Here is a 9,112-nt window from a genome sequence, read left to right on the forward strand (position 1 = left end):
AGACTAGTTCGGGACTAGGAAGGATAACACTGTGGTAGTGTATCACTAAAACTATTATTCTTGTAAAGAGTTACTTCAACTTAATGGAAAGTTTTTGTCTCTCAAGAGTTAGAGACACGCAGTTTTTCTTTCTGCATTCAAGGTTTCTGTGAGTAAAAAATATCATTGTGTTGTTTCTTTATTTGCTGCAATTTTCTTTCTGCAAACTCGTATCCTATGAATCTGGGATAGCACAAGTCATTGTTATCCTCGGATACAGAAGTCAACGAAAATTCAAAAAAGGCCTATTCACCCCCCTGTAAGACCTTTACAGTCCAACATCTCCTCTCTCTCCCTCCCTTCAAATGTTGTGTCTTATTGTTTTAACCCTAAACAATATGTCACCAACCCCAATGGTTGTGCTCATATTAAGTCTTCCCAAGATTGGGTCTCTAAGCTTAACCAGACCGCTGCGCTTGAGTCAATTGACATTGATTGTAAGCCAGATCTCACTAATCGCTCGTAGTGCGATGCTTGCACGGTAGCTGTGTTTACGGTTCAGTAAAACTTGCACCTCCTGGATGGTAACTGTTACTCAAATCAGGCTATGATTAGGCTGTTACTCTTCCAACTCACAGAATCCTCAACGGTTAATGTTATTCAATAGCTAGAGTGATTTATGTAAAATGTTATCTTTTAGATTAATAGCTAGCTTGATTAATGGGATTTGTAGATCTGCTAGACATCAGCTATAGTTGTATATATTACTGTAAAGCTTGTAACAACATATTCAATAAAAAAATACATTTCAACATGGTATCAGAGCGGGTTACCCACGTTCACGTGTGAAGCCTAATGGCCACACAAACTCCATGTCACCCAAATAGTTGTTCACGTGTTAAACTTGAAAATTCGCCACACATGTGAGGCCGTGTTGAGATATCAATCTCACATCGGGAATATGAGACATTGCTTGTGGGTTTATAAGGGTTTGGGCCACTCCATCTATTGCCAATTGGTTTTGGATAGTATCAGTTAGCCTCTAGATCCTTACCTGTACGTGATTCTCTCTTTTTCATTGTGTCGTCTCTTCCTCTACTCTCCTTGATTTCTTCTCAGTTTAAATTGTTTTCCTGTGATCCTTACCTGTGATTCGTTTCTTTCTATGTCTTCCTTTTTCTTTCCACCAACATCTCTTTCCTCATCTCGAGCTCATAGAATTATTTTCCATGGCTGCAAACAATTTCCTCATTTCATTTGATGGGCGACAACACCATAGATATCAGCAATGGTGCAATGACATGAGTCCACTATCACAAGGAACTCTTTCCCCGATGACGCAACAATTGTCACCCCTCACTTATCCTCCTTTGGTTGGGGCGCACTCCTCTCACTTATCTCGTGATCCGAATTGGTATCCCGATACTGACGCTACACATCACATGACTGCGATGCCTCTTCAAAACATTCAACTCTTTGATGGTTCTCGTAATGTCTTTATGGGTGACGGTAGTTCTATGCCAATATCTCATATTGGCACCCTTCCTTTTTCCTTAGGCTCCTCTAATTTTTCTTTACGTACGTAATGTCTTTCATATTCCTTCTATTCGTAAAAATCTTCTTTCTGTTGCTTGTTTTACAAAAGACAATCTTGTCTTCTTCCTGTTTGCTCTTGATTATTATCAAATTTATTGCTTACGAATTGGTCGTCTCTTATTTCAGAGCCCCTGTCAAGATGGTCTTTATCCGCTTCGTTTGTCTTCCCAATCCACCGTTCCCCAAGCATTATCTATTGTTCACTCGTCTCTTTGGCATAATCGCTTAGGTCATCCTTCCTCTTCTGTTCTTGCTCGTTTAGGCTCTTCTATTGGATCCAAACTCTTTTTCAATTCCTTTTGCAAAAATTGTGCACTTGGAAAAGCACACCAACTACCTTTTCCATCTCATCATAATTTTGCTTCTTCCCTTTTCCGATATCATTCATAGTGATGTGTGGCAGGCCCCAATTTTATCTTTCACTGGCTTCAAGTATTACGTGCTCTTTACAGATGAGTACTCTCGGTATACTTGGATCTACCTAATGTGTCGAAAAAATGAAGTCCTCACACATTTTCAAACCTTAGTTGCTATGATTCGAAATATTTTTAATAGCTCGGTTAAATATCTCTAAAGCGACAACGGAACATAATATGTCAATCGAGCATTCTCACACTATTGTGCGTCCTTGGGCATCCAACAACGCTTCTCTTGTCCCCACACCCCACAACAAAATGGACTTGTTGAAAGAAAGCATCGTCATATTGCTACAGTGGCCCGTATCTTGCTCCTTACATCTGACATCCCTCAAAATCTTTGGGTTGTGCAGCCGTCACCACCTTTGTCTATCTAATTAATCTCCTTCCTAGCCAAACACTCAATTGGGAAACACCTCACACTCGCCTTTATGGCACTCCTCCTTCCTATTCTTCCATTCATTTTCCTTATAAAGATTTGCATGTACATTCCAATGGTGATTCTTTCGAATTTATACTTTTATCTAGTCCGAGCCCAATAGCATCTCCACAGGCCCAACTGCAGAGCCCATTGCAGCGTAACCAATCCGGCCGACAGAAGCAAAGCTAGGAGCTCAACGAACGAGTAAAGAAAGCAAAAGGTAGCAGCCCCTTGTCTCGAGTATTCCCCATCCTCATTTGGCATCACCCAAAATTTTAATTCACCTCCGCAGACCCATCTGCCGAGCCCATTGTCATTCCCATCTGACACAGGCCCAACCGAACCAACTTCTAATTCAGAAACAGGCATGACGTTACCAAATTCCACAGAACCATTCCAGAACGCACTTCCTCCCACGCTGCCGTCTCCTTCATCATCATCCCGGTCTCCGTCCCTACCCACCACCGCCGGCCGCTCCGATCCCCAGCCTTCATCTCCGCCAGCGCTGCCCGTTGTCCCTCTTTTCCAGTACAGTCGTCGTCGTCCTCTCCAATCGACGGCGGCGCCTCAGTCCTCTCCCCAAGATGCGCCGATTAACGTCACACCTCCAGAGTCCCCTCCACAGCGCCAACATCGCCCACAGCACCCCCTTCTTCCTCTGCTCTGCCCGCCGAGCCCGATGCCGAACCCAGACCACTCGGCGTTGCACCGCCTTCTACAGCTTCGCCATCAATCCCATAACCTCCGGCCTCTTCTCCGGTCTTCTCTGACCATCCGCCGGCCCACCAGGTCTCCTCTGAGCCTCCACGGGATCAATTGGCTGCTTCTCAGTCATCTCCAACATCGATGGCCTCTCTGCAACAACCACCCATTTTGGTTACTCCTGCCGCTCCGCCTCCGGCGATCCATCCTCATCCTCCGGGTATGACGACACGACTCCGTGATGGCATCACGAAACCAAAAGTCTGGATCGATGGTACGGTGCGCTATCCCATTCCCAAAGCTCTAATCACTACAATTGAAGCTAGTGAGCCCACTTGTTACTCTGAAGCCTCTAAGCACGAACACTGGCGTGCTGCTATGACAGAAGAAGTCAATGCCCTGTTGAAGAATCAGATGTGGTCCTTGGTCCCGCCTTCTCCCTCCCAGAATACTGTGGGCTGCAAATGGGTATTTCCTGTGAAACGCAATCCTGATGGAACAATTGAACGCTACAAGGCACGCCTTGTGGCAAAGGGCTTTCATCAACAACCAGGTATTGACTATGCCGAAACTTTCAGTCCTGTTATTAAGCCAGCCACTATTAGAACTGTGATTAGTCTCGCTGTGTCAAGAGGATGGCCTCTTCGACAATTAGATGTCAAGAATGCCTTCTCCATGGTTATCTCAATGAGGATGTGTACATGTCTCAACCTCCTGGGTTTATTGATTCCTCTCGGCCGAACTATGTGTGCAAACTTCATAAAGCTCTATATGGTTTGAAACAAGCCCCTCGTGCTTGGTTTCACCGGATGAGGTCTTTTCTCCTCTCTGTTGGTTGTGTCCAAAGCTTGGCAGATTCTTCATTATTTATTTTCGACATGGATCTCAAATGATATATTTCTTGCTATATGTCGATGATATTGTGTTGACGGGCAGTGATTCAGGTCTTCTTCAGCGTTTCATTGACTCTTTGAGTCGTGGTTTTGACATTAAGGAAGGATCTTGGACCTCTGCATTTCTTTCTTGGTCTGCAAGTGGTCTCTCATTCTAATGGCCTTCATATTAATCAGCTTAAATATGCCTATGACCTTCTTCAGAAGCATGACCTCTTGCTTAGTAAACCGGTCAGTACTCCTATGTCTGCCAAATCTTTGCTCACTGCTCATGATGGTGTCTTGCTTCAGAATCCTACAACTTTCAGAGAGTTGGTGGGCTCATTACAGTATCTCACTATCACTCGGCTAGATATTGCTTTTGCGGTGAACTCTGTCTCTCAATATATGAGTCAGCCGCAACAACCTCATCTTGTGGCTGTCAAGCGCATCCTTCGATACATCAAAGGTACTCTAGCTCATGGCCTCTTCTTTTCACCTCAGCGTCAACCTGTGCATCTATCTGCTTACTCTGATGCTGATTGGGCTGGTTGTCCTGATTCACGTCGTTCTACTTCTGGTTACTTTATTTACCTTGGCTCAAATCTGATATCTTGGTGCTCCAAAAAGCAACCAACAATTGCTCGTTCAAGTACCGAGTCTGAGTATCGTTCTCTAGCTCATGCAAGTGCTGAAACTACATGGTTAGGTTTTTTGTTATATGAGCTTGGTGCTAAGATTCAGTTTCCTGTTTTGCTTTACTGTGACAATATTAGCACCACTTACATGGCCTCTAACCCTGTGTTTCATGCCCGCACTAAACACATAGAGCTTGATTCGGAAAGTTCACCTTAGGCATAGATCCTACAGGTCCTGGACAGCTTTTTATTTGGAAGGAAAATGCACCATATGTGAGGAGTACTTTATACATTGGCAAGCAGACCAACACAGCCTTTGCTGTTGATGGTGAAAATGCTCCACCGACAAATGGAACTGCCTATTTCCTCATTTACAACTTTGATGCTGATGAGGTCTATTTCACTTATGGTGTTTCAGATAGCTCAGTAAAGATGAGGGTCAAGTTGAATCCAAATGGCAGGATGAGGTGCTGCTATGGTTGGATTACAGCAAAACATGGTTTTCATGGTGGAAGCTGCCTGTTGATAACTGCGATTTTTATGCTCGTTGCGGTCCCTATGGATCCTGTCACAAAAATGAAAGCCTTACCCTCTCATCACCATGCAAGTGTTTGACAGGTTTTAGACCCAAGTTTCAGAAACAATGGGCTATGGGGGACTGGTCAGGTGGCTGTGTTAGGGAAACGCAATTGATATGTAATAATCAAACAGAAGGCTACTATGCAAAGTTTGAAAGGTTGAAACTACCTGATCATTCTGTGCTGTTAGACAATAGGAGTATCAGTGAGTGTAAAACTCAGTGTAATCAGAACTGTTCTTGTACAGCTTTTGCTCATGTTAATTCAACCGAGGGAAGTAGTGCTGGGAAATGCTTGTCATGGTTTGGTGACTTAATGGATGTTGTAGAGAATCAAACTCTTGGCCAAAATATTTATCTTCGCATTCATAGCCTACAGCAAGGTATGTTTGATTTAAAGCAACTCACTCATAGTCATCAATTTTGTTGGTAAACTGGATTCTTTTCTTTCATCTGCAGGAGTCATCATGTTAATTCCTTGAGGAGGTCCTTTGTAATTGTAGCAGTCACAGCAACAGCAGGGTTGATCATAGTAACTTTTGGCTATTTCATGTGGAAGAAAACTTGGGGAAAGGGAAGGTAATTCTATCACTCTATATAACTTGCATATTTAAGCATATGGATTGAGGTAATCCAACAAACAAATAAACTACGGTTTAACCATAATAATGATGCAGGGAGAATAGTGAGACTATAAGGAGTGGTAATGCTGGAAGTGGACACAATGATATTGAACTTCCCCTCTTTAGTTTGAAGAGTATATTAGCTGCTACAAACAACTTTACTGAATCTAATAAGCTTGGAGAGGGAGGATTTGGCCCTGTTTATAAGGTGAAACTTCCAACTACTGAGTAGTAACCAAGTACCAACAACTACATTGCTTTTCATCAAGAATGGTTATTTCCTTTTTTATTTGTTCAAAAATTCTCTGGCTTGGTTTTTCTTCTACTGCAGGGTATTTTGCCAGTGAATCAAGAAGTAGCCATGAAAAGGCTATCAAAAAGTCCGGGCAAGGACAAGAAGAATTCATGAATGAGTTGCAGCTTATAGCCAAACTCCAACATACCAATCTTGTTAGGCTCTTGGGTTGCTGTGTTGAAGAGGAAGAAATGATACTGATTTATGAGTACATGCCTAATCGAAGTTTGGACAAATTTTTGTTTGGTAAATTCATACCTTTTATGATTCTTTAAGTTGTTGATTTGTGAGACATAATAATTTTGATCGTTAATTGTTCTGTTTCATTGTTCATTGTTCTAATCAGATCCTTTTGAAAGTACGAAATTGGATTGGAGTATACGATTTCGAATCATAGAAGGTATAGCTCAAGGAGTCCTTTATATCCACAAGTACTCTAGATTGAAAATTATTCACAGGGATCTGAAAGCAAGTAATGTTCTATTGGATGAAGCAATGAACCTTAAGATATCAGACTTTGGAATGGCAAAGATTTTCCAAATGATTCAAACTGAAGCAAATACGAACAGGGTTGTTCGGACATAGTAAGCATACATTATGCATGATATATTTAAGTCCTATACTAAACCTTATGCGATCATTACTACTCCTAACCTGACCTCTACTTTTCTTGCAACGGCTACATGTCACCAGAGTATGCTCTATACGGTCATTTCTCTAAGAAATCAGATGCATTTAGCTTTGGCGTTTTGCTACTAGAGATTGTTTCTGGAAAGAAAAACTCTTCTTTTTATCGTTTAGAACATTCACTAACGCTTTCTGGATGGGTTAGTAGAGATCATAGCTTGTATGCTCACTTAGTTGCTATAGCTTTAGATACAAACAAGTGAATGTCCTTATCTAGCAAGATTGATGACTTCACTCTGCTTAGGCCTGGGAGTTATGGAGAGGAGGCAGAGGAATGGAGGTGATCGATGCATCAGTAAGGGAAACATGCCGAACTCATGAAGCAATGAGGTGTATCCATGTAGGGCTTTTGTGTGTTCAGGAAGCTCCAGCTGATCGACCACCAATGTCATCTGTAATTCATATGCTACAGGGTAATGAAGCTACCTCCCTACAACCTGTTAAAGAACCTGGGTTTTCAGCACATATGTATTCTAGTCCTGTTGACTCTTCTCCAGCATCTACAATGCTTTCCAACAATGCAGTGACTATTACTTTGCCAGAGGGTAGATAGAGGTTCAATAATGTTTGCATCTGAACTACTTGAAAAACGCTGTGATAAGTACTCATAATCAACTCCACAGACAATTGGACCCAAGATATCTCATGAGACTATCTATATAGATTGTTTTATGACGATTAGCTGCAGTGGTAGAGCATAACCGGAATTGTATACATATCTACATAAGTCGTTGGCATATAACACTTCGCTATGCTGCTGGTATGCTCGATGAGTTTGCTCCTGAAAGTAATGGTTCTGTATCTTTTTGGTTTGTCTATGGATTCTCATGTGGTATACCCAAATAATGACATATCACAACAGCAGGATTAGTTAAAATCCCTGTTTCATACTATGCATGGATAAAAACTTTGGCAAAAGGAAGGTACATATAGCCACTGTTTTTTCTCTGTAACACACCTCAATACATGTACAAGGCAAATCAATCAGGTGGCTTTAGGCTCTCTGGGAGCAATTTTGCCAAGGGGGAAACAGGAAGCATTGTGCCTTCCAGAATGCCTAGAGAGCCTAACATTCTGTCTTTCTCTCAGTCTCTGTATGATTACAATAATTATGAATAAATGTAACTGGTTTCTATCATCTCAGTGATCTCACTGAGAGGTCCATGAAAACCAACATGCCAAAGACAAACAGAAGATACAAAAGCAGGAGCAGAGCTGAAATAGTCTAGGCCACATTAAACTTGTATAACCATATTGTTAATTTCTCAGTAGTTTTGCTTAAAATAGAGGATTAAACAATATTGATCCGTCTTTTAAAAATATTTGCATGAGTGAATACCTGAGCAAGTCATTGTGCCATATGTGACTACACCTTGTATCACCTGCTCCCCAGGTCAGTGGCAAATGTTACATTATGCACAAATGGTTACGTTGTTCAATATGATATTCATAATTGTAATGTAAAATATCCTGTTGTTGAAAGTCTTAGCTTTGATCCCTACTGGATAACAGATGTGCTTGCAGAAGGTTACCTCAGAAAGCTATGCTTTGACTTATGGTGAACTTGAGCATTTCATAATCCAGCTTGTCTGGGAAGTTCTTCTGCAGCCAATGAGTTGAAACCCTAAACCTGCCAATCCATGGATACCAAGAGCAACCCAATGCTTTCCCTTTTCTTCTTGTGCCTATATCTCACTTCTTCTATCTCCCTTGCAGCTGACTCCATCACTACAAGCCAATCTCTTTCTGGTGATCAAACCATTGTTTCAGCAGGTGGGGTTTTTGAATTGGGTTTTTTCCAACCAGGTAATGTTTCAAACTTCTACATAGGCATGTGGTACAAGCAAGTATCACAGAAAACCATAGTCTGGGTGGCAAATAGGGAACAACCAGTCTTTGATATATTTTCCTCATTATTGAAGATCTCAGATGGTAATTTAGTACTCTTTGATGAGTCCAACACTCCAATTTGGTCTACAAATGTGGCCTCCAACATCACCTTAGGCACTTCTATACAAGCTGTTCTTTTAGATGATGGAAACTTTGTCTTAAGACCCGAGTCTGGTTCCTCCCACCCTTTATGGCAAAGTTTTGATCATCCATCCCATACTTTTCTACCAGGAAGTAAATTGGGATTCAACAGAGTTACCAAACAAAGCCAGATGCTTATTTCATGGAAAAATTCAGAGGATCCTTCACCGGGTCAATTCTCACTTGAGGTAGACCCAACAAGCAACTCATATATCATAAAGTGGAATAGGTCTAAACAGTATTGGACAAGTGGATCTTGGGATGAAAACGAACAT

At 41.7% G+C, this 9,112-nt stretch overlaps 1 pseudogene across 1 annotated transcript in view; it reads left to right on the forward strand.

Moving 5' to 3' along the window:
* Window positions 1-4,690: 4,690 nt before the first annotated feature.
* Window positions 4,691-9,112, forward strand: part of LOC101305924 — a 30,647-nt pseudogene continuing 26,225 nt past the window's right edge. Inside the window, exons 1-9 of the transcript XR_184349.1 lie at window positions 4,691-5,584; window positions 5,661-5,780; window positions 5,879-6,032; window positions 6,156-6,365; window positions 6,466-6,702; window positions 6,795-6,946; window positions 7,051-7,351; window positions 7,489-7,604; window positions 8,459-9,075. The product of XR_184349.1 is annotated as an uncharacterized LOC101305924 (transcript). The remainder of the gene's footprint in view (window positions 5,585-5,660; window positions 5,781-5,878; window positions 6,033-6,155; window positions 6,366-6,465; window positions 6,703-6,794; window positions 6,947-7,050; window positions 7,352-7,488; window positions 7,605-8,458; window positions 9,076-9,112) is intronic.

The sequence above is a fragment of the Fragaria vesca genome, linkage group LG3, assembly GCF_000184155.1.
Source record: "Fragaria vesca subsp. vesca linkage group LG3, FraVesHawaii_1.0, whole genome shotgun sequence".
NCBI lineage: Eukaryota > Viridiplantae > Streptophyta > Magnoliopsida > Rosales > Rosaceae > Fragaria > Fragaria vesca.